Source organism: Enhydra lutris, unplaced genomic scaffold, assembly GCF_002288905.1.
Source record: "Enhydra lutris kenyoni isolate GAN:26980312 unplaced genomic scaffold, ASM228890v2 scaffoldscaffold53, whole genome shotgun sequence".
Lineage (NCBI taxonomy): Eukaryota > Metazoa > Chordata > Mammalia > Carnivora > Mustelidae > Enhydra > Enhydra lutris.
This window is the reverse complement of record NW_019154137.1, coordinates 8,372,159-8,385,890: the sequence shown is the minus strand read 5'-3', so window position 1 is coordinate 8,385,890 and position 13,732 is coordinate 8,372,159.

Below are 13,732 nucleotides of genomic sequence, written 5' to 3'. Positions count from 1 at the left end.
ATTGCTATTAACTTAAAAAACTAGTATTGTAAGATAATTCCATGAACAATTGCACGTCATTAGTTGCATATAACACCCAGTACTCATCACATCACATGCCCTCCTTAATACCCATCACCCAGTTACCCCATCTCTCCAGCACTTCCCTTCCAGCAACACTCAGTTTGTTTCCTACAGTTAAAGAGTATCTTATGGTTTGCCTCCCTCTCTGTTTTCCTCTTATTTTATTTTTCCTTTCCTTCCCCTATGTTCCACTGTTTTGTTTCTTAAAATCCACATGTAAATGAAATCATATGGTATTTGTCTTCTCTGAATTGTTTCACTTACCATAATATCCTCTAGTTCCATCCACATCATTGCAAAGGACAAGATTTCATTATTTTTAATGACTGAATAATATTCCTGTGTGTGTGTGTGTGTGTGTGTGTGTGTGTGTGTGTGTGTGTGTGTGTGTAAATTCCACCTCTTCCTTATCCATTCATCTGTCACATCTGGGCTCCTTCCGTGTTTTGGCAACTGTGGACATTGATGCTATAAACATTGGGGTGCAGTGTCCTTCATATCACTATGATTCCATCCTTTGGATAAATACCTAGTAGTGCCTAGGTCATAGGGTAGCTCTATTTTTAACTTTTTGAGGAACTTCCATAATGTTTTCCAGAGTGGCTGTACCAGTTTTCACTCCCACCAACAATGTCAAAGTGTTCCCCTTTCTCTGCATCTTTGCTGACATCTGTTGTTTCCTAAGTTGCTAATTTTAGCCATGGAATGTGTGTTTTTAAAAAGAAAAATAACAAGGGTTAGCAAAAATGAGTAAAAATTAGAACACTCATACATTGCTGGTAGGTATGTAAAATGGTACTACAATGATGAAAAACAGATTGACAGTTCCTTAAATAATTTAACAATGATTACAATCACCTTATGATTCAGCAATCCTGCTCCTGGGTAAACAACAAAGAGAATTGGAAACAGGTGTTCAAACAAACACTTCTACACAAATATTCATAGCAGCTCTGTGCATATTAGTCAAAAAGTGGAAACAACCCAAATACCTATCAACTAATGAATACATAAACAGAATGTGATATATCCATATAATGAAATATTATTCAGCCATAAAAATATAGTACTGATGCATGCTAAAGTATAGATGAATCTTGAGATCAATATGCTAAGTGAGAGGAGACAGACATGAAAGGCCACATATCATATGATTACCATTATAAGAAATGTCCAGAATAGGCAAATCTATAAAGATAGGAGATTGCCAGAGGTTGTGGGCGCAAGAGAATGGGGAATGACTGCTTAATGGGTATGTGGCTATTTGTGGTTATGAAAATGTTCTGGAATTAGGTAATAATAATGGCTCTACAACATTGTGAGTGTGCTTACAGTCACTGAATGGTACACTTTAAAATGATTAAAATGGGGAACTTTATGTTTTCTGAATTTTACCTCAATAAAAATTATACAATGTAGTGAAATCTATGTAGATATATGCACATAGTACCACAGTAGCACGGAGAAAGGCCTTCTAACCCATCCTCAGTGGCTAAGAAAAGTTCCTGAACAGGCTAATATCTACTTGAGATTGATTTATCTAGATAGCTGCTTATTAGATATGAAATGGTGAGAAGTGGATTTATACTATAAGGAAAAATGCCTCCACAATATCTTAGCTTTTCATTGAAACTCATAATTATTATCATTGATTTAGTCTCACAACATTTTTTCAAGGACCAGATAATAAATATTTCAGTCTTTGTAGGTCATAGATCATAATATCAACTACTCATCTCTGTGTGTCAGTAAAAAGCGGTACATAGAGTAGCTCTATCTTTAACTTCTTGAAGCACCTCCACACTTGTTTTACAAAGTGGCCATACCAACCTGCATTCCCACCAACAGTGTAAGAGGGTTCTCTTTTCTCCACAACCTCTATGACCCAGCAATTGCACTACTGGGTATTTACCACAAGGACACAGATGTAGTGAAAAGAAAGGCCATATGTACCCTAATGTTCATAGCAGCAATGTCTACAATAGCCAAACTGTGGAAGAAGCCAAGATGTCCTTCAATACATGAATGGATAAAAAATATGTGGTCCATATATATGACAGAATATTACTCAGCCATCAGGAAGGATAAATACTCAACATTTGCATCAACATGGATGGGACTGGAGTTTATGCTAAGTGAAATAAGTCAAACAGAGAAAGATAATTATATAATTTCACTTATCTGTAGAACATATAGAATAGCATGGAAGACATTAGGAGAAGGAAGGGAAAAATGAAGGGGGAGATCAGAGGGGGAGACGAACCATGAGAGACTATGGACTCAGGGAATCAAACTGAGGGTTTTAGAGGGGAGGGGGTGGGGGATGGGTGAACCCAGTGATGGGTATTAAGGAGTGCACAGATTGTATGGACCACTGGGTGTTATATGCAAACAATGAATCATGGAACACTATACCAAAAACTGATGATGTACTGTATGGTGACTAACATAATTTTTAAAAATTATAAAAAATAAAAAATAAAAGAAGAAATCAAGGCAAAAAAATAAAAAAACACAGTAGGAAGAAAAAAGAGTACATAGAAAATATGCATTTTCTATGTATTTCTTTATAAAATAAAATTTTACTTACAAAACAAGGGCCAAAGGCCATAGTTTTCTAATCTTTGACACATAATAGCTACCCAGTAACTGTTGAAATAATTTTCTGAATACCTGTCAGAAGTCAAGTATTTATGCAGAGGTTTTTATGATCACATTTGCATTTTGAGAACAAAAAGATGCATAATCTAATGTGATATAATGAGTTCTATAATTCATTTTTTCCCCTGGTCTTATTCTGTTCAGCTTTTATGTGGTATTTGTGGTAGTTAATATCTAAGATTGGTCCCAATTCTCCCTGTATCTGGAAATTGACACACTTGTGTAATTCTCTTCCCCTCAATGTTAGCGGGACTTACCAAATAGCTTGTAATAAATAGAATATGGCAGAAGCAACAAGATGTCACTTCTATGATTTGGTTACAAAACGTCTGTAGCTTCAGGCTTAATCTTCCTCTCTCTCTCTTTTCTTCTCCTTTTCCCTCCTTCTCTCTCTGAAGCAAGCTGCCATATTGTTTGTATACCTCTAGAAACCGGACAGGAATAGAGTATGGGGACCCGAGGCCTGCTGATACCTAGATGAGTGAGCTTAGAAGTAGATTCTAACCCCCTGACCTCCAATCCCAAACACCCAAGTTGAGCCTTGAGATGACTGCAGCCACAGAAGAAACCCTCATTAAACATTTTTGAGGGACTCTGAGCTGCAGGAACTAACTAAGCTATGCCTGAACTACAAATATTGAGAGATTAATAAATGTTATTTTATTTTTTATTTTTTAATATTATAATTTTACTTTTTTTTCAATGTTCCAAGATTCATTGTTTATGCACCACACCCAGTGCTCCATGCAATATGTGCCCTCCTTCATATCCACCACCAGGCTCCTGAAAACCCCCACCCCCTTTCCTCCAAAACCCTCAGTTTGTTTCTCAGAGTCCACAGTCTCTCATGGTTATAAATAAATGCTATTTTAAATCACTGAGTTGAATCAGTGAGTTGGGGTATTTTGCTATGCAACAATAGATAAAGAATGCAGTGATATGTATTTACTCCTTTCTCCCTATGTTTAATCTTTCCTACTTAAACTTGAATGTGTGTATGGCCTATGGTGCATTTTTGTGATGAGAAACCAAATGAATTAGAGAAATGCTAGGCAGGTAAACACAAGTGCAGCTGCATAAATTAGAGCACATGTATTTTTATTTTTTCTCATGTATTTTTAAAAACCTAGCTTAAACCATGATCTAAAGTTTCAAATTCCTGTATCATTAATCTTTAAGCTAGGTTGTACCATCATCATTAGGAACTTAACATAGGAATGTTAACCAGTGATTCTCTGGTTTAAAAATGTATATTCCCTTTCATTTGAAGGACATGTGTATTATATAACAAGTCAAAAGAGACAGGATTGAAAACTATAACCTCACGGGAAACAATGGAGAAATCTGTATTAACCACTCTTTTAGACCTATATATGAAATGGTGTTCTATTCCTTTATATCTATTTTTCTTTTACTGATTCACTTTGAAGCATTTATTTATAAGATTTAAACTGTTGTCTGAACAATATAGATATAATTTCAGGCTGACATTTGCTGAATTAAATATCCCATCATCCACCTTTATCTTTTTGATATATGTACAGCAAAACTCTTTAAATATGTTCAGTCATTTCCGTCAATTATTTATTATTAATTTGTAGATCTATTTTTTCATTATTTCCTCCCATTTATCTACATAATTATTCATGAGAGGACATTATTTTTTTCTTAAATTTTGTGTAGCATATGTAATTTTAGTCTCTTTTTACATTTCAAACACATCAGAATTTCATTATTAAATATATTTATGGGAGATTACTCACTTTTTATACATACACACACACAATTCTTTTTTTCTGAAAAGCTAAGACCACTTTATTGTTCATCTAAATAAATAAATACATAAATATTATGCTATATGTTTTTGGTAAGGAAGTATCTTCATTTCATTTAATTTTCTTTCTATGTTAAAAAATGGTGAAGTGTGAGGAAGGATATGGTCTTTATGAACCTCTGAGGCTATAGAAGGTTATATATGAGGAGTGTGCTGCCCTCTTTCATCCTTAGTTGTAATACATGAAATCAGAGATAGGAAAATAAGAAGCGTGTCTTTGAGGACTACTGAGCATCAATGTGTAATCAATATCAAATAGTATCAAATTCAGAGTCTAGGAAGGGAATAAGAGTCATGGCATAAAGTTAAAATGGTATAGAGATAGAAAAATAGAATCCAGTGTTTCAAATAAAAGCAGTAAGTACTTAGAAAATAAATGAGAAGAAAACCTAAAGAAATCTGGAATCTAAATTTGAGTTCCAATTTTTTTATATTGTTTCAGTCTACCAATTATGCTATTAGCAGTCATTCATTCCTTCAGGGAAAACATGAATTCAGAATCTAATATGTTCTACACACTCTGACAGACACTGAGGATAAAGATCTCAATATGAAACAGTCACTGGAAGGGTGCCTGAGTGGCTCAGTCAGTTAAGCATCCAACTAGGTTTTGGCTCAGGTTATGATCTCAGAGTTGTGAGACAGAGCCCCATGTTGGGCTCTGTGCTCAGTGGGGTGTCTGCTTCCCCTCTCCCTCTCCCTTTGCCCCTCCCCCTCCTCATGCTGTCTCTCTCAAATAAATAAATAAAATTAAAATAAAAAAAATAAAAAAGAAACTATCACTGAGAAATAATATATATACTTCCCAATTATGTAATATAGTATTCATTCAGGCATATATTTATTCAAAATTGTTTACAAAGCATGTGTTGTATTCCATGTATTATATTAAGAACCACAAACACTTTGATGAGCCAAAATGAATATGACCTTTGCTTTCAAATTACTGATCATTAAGTAGTATGTACATATAATAACAAATCATTACTCTAATGAATGTATAAATTCAATGTAGGCTTGGAAATTGGGTATTAGGGAAAGATTCTCATAAATAATTATTTAATCTAGCATATAAAGCATGGATGGGACTCAAATGCAAAACTAGAAAAATTAGATGTGTGGGGATGTGAGGAGGTGGGAAGTGTGCAGGTGGAAAAAGTATTCAAGCAAGTGGAAATAACAATTATAATGACCCTGTTATGGACTGAATTATTTCCTTCCAGATTTAGATATAGAAGTTCCAAATCCCAGTACTTCAGAATGTGAGTGTATTTGGAGATAGGGCCTTTAAAGGGGTGACTATATTAAAATAAACACTCCCTTCACATGTGCTCTCATCCAGTTGGACTGGTGTTCTTATAAGAAGAGGAGATTAAGAAACATGAAAGATGCCAGAGATGTGTGCATACAGAAGAAAAACTGTGAGGTCACAGCAAGAAAACAGTCATCCACAAGCCAAGGCAAAAGGTCTTAGGAGAAACCAAACCTGGTGACATCTTGATCTTGGACCTTCAACCTCCAGAACAATGAGAAATAAATTTCTATTATTTGAGCCACCAAGTCTCTAGTATTTTGTTATAGCAGCCCTTAGCAAACTAATATAGGCCCTAAGGCAGGAGAACACAGGAAATGCAACAAATTGGAAGAAGGCAAGAAAACAGTATAAGAAGGAGTTGAAGGTCCAATGAATCTGTGGAATAAGATGGTGGCTAGACTGTGCAGAGCTTTATATGCCATATTAAGGATCTTGGTTTTGTCCTCAGTATAATTTGAAAGCCCCTGATACGTTTTAGACAAGTGTTTGTTTTTAGCTGTAAGTCACAGAAAACCTAACCAAAAATATACTAAGCTATAAAGATATTTATTCATAAGAAGTCCACAGATAGGTTCCAGAGTTAATCAATTCACTGACTTAAAAAAAAAAAAAACTTAAAAAAATTCACTGACTCAATTCTATTATTGATGACTTAAGAAAGTCATCAATAATAGAGATGCTTTCTGTTTTTTATTTCACCCCCCTTATATTTGGTTTGTTGGCCTATCCTCCTAGGCTGAATCCTCTTACAGTACTAAACTACAGCTACAGCTGTAGGCACCATCTGTTAATGTCAATATTCAGAGGGAGAATAATGAACATCTTAGTCACAGAATCATTTTTTAAGCGTGAATAAAGCTTTCTTAGAAGAATTTCAGCATGATTCTCCTCATATCTTATTGCATAAAATTCCATCACATTCCCATTCCTAAAACAGTTACTTGAAAAGGGAGGTAAAACCATGGTAAATTGGTTAGAATAATCAAGATTTACTTACTTTATCTGAAAAGGGGCCAAGCCCTCCCTGCAAGACAATCTCTTAGATATGAGTGGACGATATTGGGGTCTATCGAGGAAGGAAGAAAGAATGGCTTTTGGTTAGAAAAATCTGCTCAAGACTTTCTGCAATGCCTTTCTAAAGATTATATGATTCTGGGACGCCAGGGTGGCTCAGTTGGTTAAAGATTATATGATTATATTTGTGTTTTGAAACAATGCCCTGGCTGCAGAGCAAAGAACTGGTTGAAGGAGTTGTGTAAGAATGGAAAGCAAAGAGGCTTGTTTAGTTTACAGTACTAAAGGTTAAAGAAGATGGTATATTGGACCAGAATGGAGAAAGTGGAGAAAAGTGGATGGTATCAAGAAAAACTTAGAAAGATTTGATGATACATTAAGTATGAAATATGAGAGAATGGGAAGTATCAAAGTCAATTCCTTATTTCCTAGTCTGTGTGACTGGATGAAGGAAACACTGAAAGAACATATTTGGGGAGAAAAATAATGAGTTTTACTTTGGACATATTGAGTTTGGGCTTCCACTGTGTTATCTAATTGGATATATCATTTAGATAATTTGATATGTGAGTCTTAAACTCATATCAGAAATCTGAATCCAGAAAAATAAATTATTTGGGTAGATAGATAGAGATAGATGATGATAGATGGTGATGATGATAGATAGAGATTAGATAGATAGATGGATGATAGATGATGGATAGATAATATATAGATAAATAGATAATAGATAGATAGATGATAGAACAAACATAGCTACTGAGATACTGAAGTCAGAGGAGACATTTGGAATTCTCTGATTTCAAATGAATAGAAAAAGATTATGGAGCCTATAAAGGAAATTGAAAAGGGACCATCCCCTCTATGGGAGAAAAATTAAATACATGAATAAAACAGCATGATTTCAAGAAAGTGGATGGATTATTTTGAGATATAGGGAGTAGTTCAAGTAAACATTCCAAATTCTTAAGAATACAGAAAATTTGATGATTACAGAGTATGGTAAAAGTCTCTTGAAAACAGAAAAGTGAGGAAGAGCCTGGTTAGAGATGTACTGAATACAGATGTACCAGTAGGCATGGAAGTGAAAGAGGATTGATATTTGGGTTGTTTACACATTATGCATTTACAACAAGAAAGTGTGGCGGAAGATTGATGCACTGCTACTTGAAAAGAATTACAATTCTGCTTCTGATGGATGGAATGTTCTGTATATATGTTAGGTCCATTTGGTCTAAAGTGAGTTCAATTCAGTGTATCCTTCTTGGTTTTCTGTTTGGATAATTTGTCCATTGTTAAAAATAGTATGTTGAAGTCTCTTGCTATTATTGCATTGTTATCTTTCTTTCTTCAGATCTATTACTATTTGCTTAATATATTTAGATGTTCCAATGGTCGTGTATATACATTTACAATTGTTATATCATCTTGATATATTGACTCAATTATGCAAAAGAAAGGATCAGAAAACTGGAAGACAAAGTGTTTGAAATTAGCCAGTTAGAGGTATAAAGAGAAAAAAAAAGAATAAAAAATCAAGATGAAAGTGGTAAAGGTAATTATATTGTCAAATTAAGAATACTCTAATACTGTAATGGTGCATAGATCACTTTTAACTCCAGCATAAATGTTAAAAGGCAGAAATATTAAAATTAAGTAAAGCTACAATATTTTGATAATTCATACATAATTTAAATATGGAAAGTGTGACATCAATAGCAAAATGTATGTGGGGGAGTAAAAGTCTAAAGATTTTGTATTCAATCAAACTTAAGTTACTATCAGCTTAAAATAGACTGTTGTAACTGTAGGATATTCTATGTAAACCTCATTATATAACCAAAGGGAAAATCTCTACTAGATACACAAAAGATAAAGGAAAAGGAAAAGAAAACATATCGCTACAAAAAAAAAATCAACAAATCACAGAGGAATACAGTAAGAAAAGAACAAAGGAACTACGAAACAGCCAGAAAACAATTAACAAGGTGGCAATAGTAAGTCTTTATCTATCAATAATTACTGAAATGAAAATGGATTAAATTCTCTAATCAGGATATATAGAGTGGCTGAATGGAAAAAAAAAACAGAACCCAACTATATGTTGTCTACAATAGACTCAATTCCACTTTAAAGACACATATAGGTTGAAAGTGAACACACAGAAAAAGATTTCCATACAAATGGTAACCAAAAGAGAACATGGTTGGTTATGCTTATATTAGACAAAATAGGCTTAAAGTCAAAATTGGTAACAACAAAGAAGATCACTATGTAATGATTAAGTGGTAAATTTGTCAAAGAATATAACAATTGTAAATATTAATGCACCCAACATGGCAGCACCTAAATAATAAAGCAAATATATGAAAATATTTTATATTTATAAAGCAAATACATGAAAAGAGAAAAAAGACAGTGCTAAAATAATAGTAAATATTTCAATATTCTGACTTTTGTTCAATGAATAAGTCATCCACACAGAAGATCAATAAGAGTGGACCTGAGTAACACTATAAAGCAAATGGACCTACCAGACACATTAAGAATATTCTTACAGTTTCAGTATATACATTCTTCTAAAGTGTACATGGAACATTCTCCTCAATAGATCTTATGTTGGAGCACAAAACAAATCTTAAATTTAGGAAGATTTAAATCATATCAGGTTTACTTTCTTTTTTTTAAGATTTTATTTGTTTATTTATTTGACAGACAGAGATCACAAGTAGGCAGATAGGCAGGCAGAGAGAGACGAAGAAGCAGGCTCCCTGCTGAGCAGAGAGCCCAATGCAGGGCCTTATCCCAGGACCCTGGGATCATGACCTGAGCTGAAAGCAGAGGCTTAACTCATTGAGCCACACAGGCGCCCCCATATCACATTTATTTTCTGACCAAATTATGTGAAATTAGAAATCAATCATGGGGAAACTGGGAAATTCACAAATATGTGGAAATTAACACATTCCTGGACAACTAATAGTTTAAAGAAAAAATCAAATAGGAAATAAAAAATATAATAAACATACAAAAATGGAAGCACAACATTCAAAGTTTATAGGATGCAGGAAAAATGGTTCTAAAGGAATTTTATTTTGATAAAGAAAAAAAGAAAGGTCTTAAATCAACAACTTAAGTTTACAACTCAGGAAGGAAGGAAGAAAGGAAAGACGGACTAAGCTCAAAGGTCAGAATAGAAAAAAAAGACCATAAAAATAACAGAAAAGATTAACAAAATTAAGGGCTGGCTTTTTGATAAGATAAATAAAATTGACAAATCTTTAGCATTAATAATGAAGGAAAAAGGTAGAGGACACAAATAAGATTACAAATGAAATAGAGGTTATTACAACTGATATAACAGAAACACAAATGATCATAAGAGACTACTATGAACAATTACACTCCAGCAAATTAGATAAATCAGAAGAAATGCATAAATTCCTAGAAGCATACAAACTACAATGACTGAATCATGAAGAAACAGAAAATCTGAACAGATCAATAATGAGTAAGAACACTGAACTAGTGATCAAAAACCTCCCAACAAAGAACAGACCTGTACCTGCAAACTTCATGGTTGAATTCAACCATAAATTTTAAAAATTAATGCCAATCTTTCCCAAGTTCTTCCAGAATATTAATTGGGAGGGAACACTTACAAACTGAGTTGACAAAGTCAGCATTATGCTCATATGAGGCTAGTTAAAAACACTACAAAAAATTACACATCAATATCCATGTTTTGAACATAGATGCAAAAGTCCTCAACAAAATACTAGAAAACCAAATTTAAGAGCATAAAATTATCATACATTATGATTATGTGGAACTTATTCCAAGGAAAAAATTATGGTTCAACATGTGCAATTCAATAAAAGTGATACACTACAATATTATAGTGAAAGATAAAAGTCATATTATCCTCTCAACAGATGCAGAAAAATAGTTGAAAAAAATTCAGCCTTCTTTAATGGTAATTACTCAACAAATTAGATATAGAAGGAGCATATCTCAATCCAATAAATATATGTACTACAAGCCCACAGCTAAAAGCTTTTCCTTTAAGATCAGAAACAAGTTAAGGATGACTACTCTCACCACTCTTATTCAACAAAGTACTGGAAGTAATTAAGTGAGAAAAAGAATTAAAAGGTATTCACATGAGAAAGGAAGAAGTAAAATTGTTCTCTGATTGCAGATGACATAATCTTATATGTAGAAAATCCTAAAGATTTGATCAAAACTCTTTTAGAACAACAAATGAATTCAGTAAATTTGCAAAATACAAAGTCAACATCCAAAAATCAGTTGCACTTCTATAGATTAACAACAAACTATCCAAAAACAAAATAAAGAAGACAATCCTACTTATAATGGCACCAAAAATAATTAAATGCATAGAAATAAGTTTGACCTATGGAGAGGAAGTTTTGTACACTTAAAACTATAAAACATAGATGAAAGAAATTGAGGACACAAATAAATAGAAGTATAGCCCATGTCCATAGAGAGGAATAAACATTGGTAAAATGTCAACACTACCCAAACTACCTATGGATTCAATGTACTCCCTACCAAAAATCCAAAGGCATTTTTCACAAAAATAGAAAAAAATTTTTTTAAATGGAACCCCCCCAAACATACAAACAGAAACCCCAAACAGACAAAACAATCTTGAGAAAGGACAAAGGTGGAAGAATTGAAAAATTTTCCCCATTTTTTAAAAATTTGAGTATAATAAATACACAATACTAAATTAGTTTCAGGTGTACAACTTAGTGATTTGATAAGACTATATATTACACTAGGCTCACCACAAGTGTAGCTACTATCTGTCCCATTACATTACTGTTATAATATCATTGACTATATCCTTTATACTCTGTCTTTTATTCCTGTGACTTACTCATTCCATAACTCTTGATTTTACAATATATTACAAACTTATAGTAATCAAAATATTCTGGTACTACCATAAAAGCAAACATATAGACCAATTAAAGAGAGTAGGGAGCCCAAAGATAAACCCAAGTACAAATTGTCCACTAACGTTTGGTAAGTATGCCAAGAACACACAATGGGGAAAGGATATACACTTCAATAAAGGTGGCACAAAAACTAGATTGCCTTATGAAAAAAAATGACATTGGACCTTTACTTGATACCATACACAAAAATTAACTCAAAATGAATTAAATACTTAAATATTAGACCTAAAACTATAAAACTCCTAGAAGAAAACATTACAAAAAAAGCTCATTGACATTAATCTTGACAAGGTTTTTGTATATAAGACCAAGAGCACAAGTAACAAAAGCAAAAATAAACAATTGGGATTTTATGAAACAAAAGCTTCTGCACAGAAAAGGAAACAATTGACAAGATGAAATAGTAATCTACAAAATGAGAGAAAATATTTGCAAACCATATATCTGAGAAGTGGTAAATACCCAAAATGCTTAAGCAGCTACTGCAACTCAAGGCCAAGTAAACAAATAAACCATTTAAATAATGGGCAAAGGGTCTGATTAGACTTTTTTTCTAAAAAAGACATACACATACAGGTACATGAAAATGTACTTAACATCAGATACATGAAAATGTACTTAACAGGTACATAAAATGTACTTAACACTAATAATTAAGCATGATTTACAATGACCAAGATATGGAAACAACCTAAGTGTCTATTGATGAATGAATAGATAAAGAAAGTGGGGTATTAATACAGTGGAATATTATTCAACCATAAAAACTGAAATCTTGCCATTTGTGACAACATGGATGGATCTTGAGGGCATTATGATAAGTGAAATAAGTCAGACAGAGAAAGACAAATATATTCACTCACTTATATGTTGAATCTAAAAGAAAAAAGGAAACCTCATAGATACAGAGAACAGATTGGTAGTTGCTAGAGGTGAGGAGTAAGGGGTGGAGGAAATGGGCAAAGGAGGTCAAAAGGTACAAAGTCCCAATTATAAAATAAATAAGTCATGAGGATGTAATGCACAGCATGATGACAATAATTAATAATACCATATTGCATATTTCAAAGTACCTCAGAAAGTACATCTTATAAGTCCACATCACAAGAAAAAAAAATTTAAACTATGTATGGTGATGAATATTAACTAGAATTATTGTGGTGAAGAAGCTTTTTTTCCATTGGACATTCTTTCCTGCTTTTTAGAAGATTAGTTGACCATAGAGTTGAGGGTCTATTTCTGGGCTCTCTACTGTGTTCCACTGATCTATGTGTCTGTTTTTGTGCCAGTACCATACTGTCTTGATGAGGAAAGCTTTGTAATAGAGCTTGAAGTCTGGAGTTGTGATGCCATCAACTTGGGCTTTCTTTTTCAATATTCCTCTGGCTATTTGAGGTCTCTTCTGGTTCCATATAAATTTTAGGATTATTTGTTCCATTTCTTAGAAAAAAAATTGATGGTATTTTCATAGGGATTGCATTAAATGTGTAGATTGCTTAAGGTAGCATAGACATTTTCACAGTATTTGTTTTTCCAATCAATGAGCATGGAACGTTTTTCCATTTCTTTGTGTCTTCCTCAATTTCTTTGATGAGTACTTTATAGTTTTCTGAGTATAGATTCTTTGCCTCTTTGGTTAGTTTTATCCCTAGGTAGCTTATAGTTTTGGGTGCAATTGTAAATGGGATTGACTCCTTAATTTCTCTTTCTTCTGTCTTATTGGTGTATAAAAATGCAACTGATTTATGTGTATTGATTTTATATCCTGACACTTTACTGAATTCCTGTACAAGTTCTAGCAGTTTTGGAGTGGAGCCTTTTGGGTTTTCCACATATAGTATCATGTCATCTGCA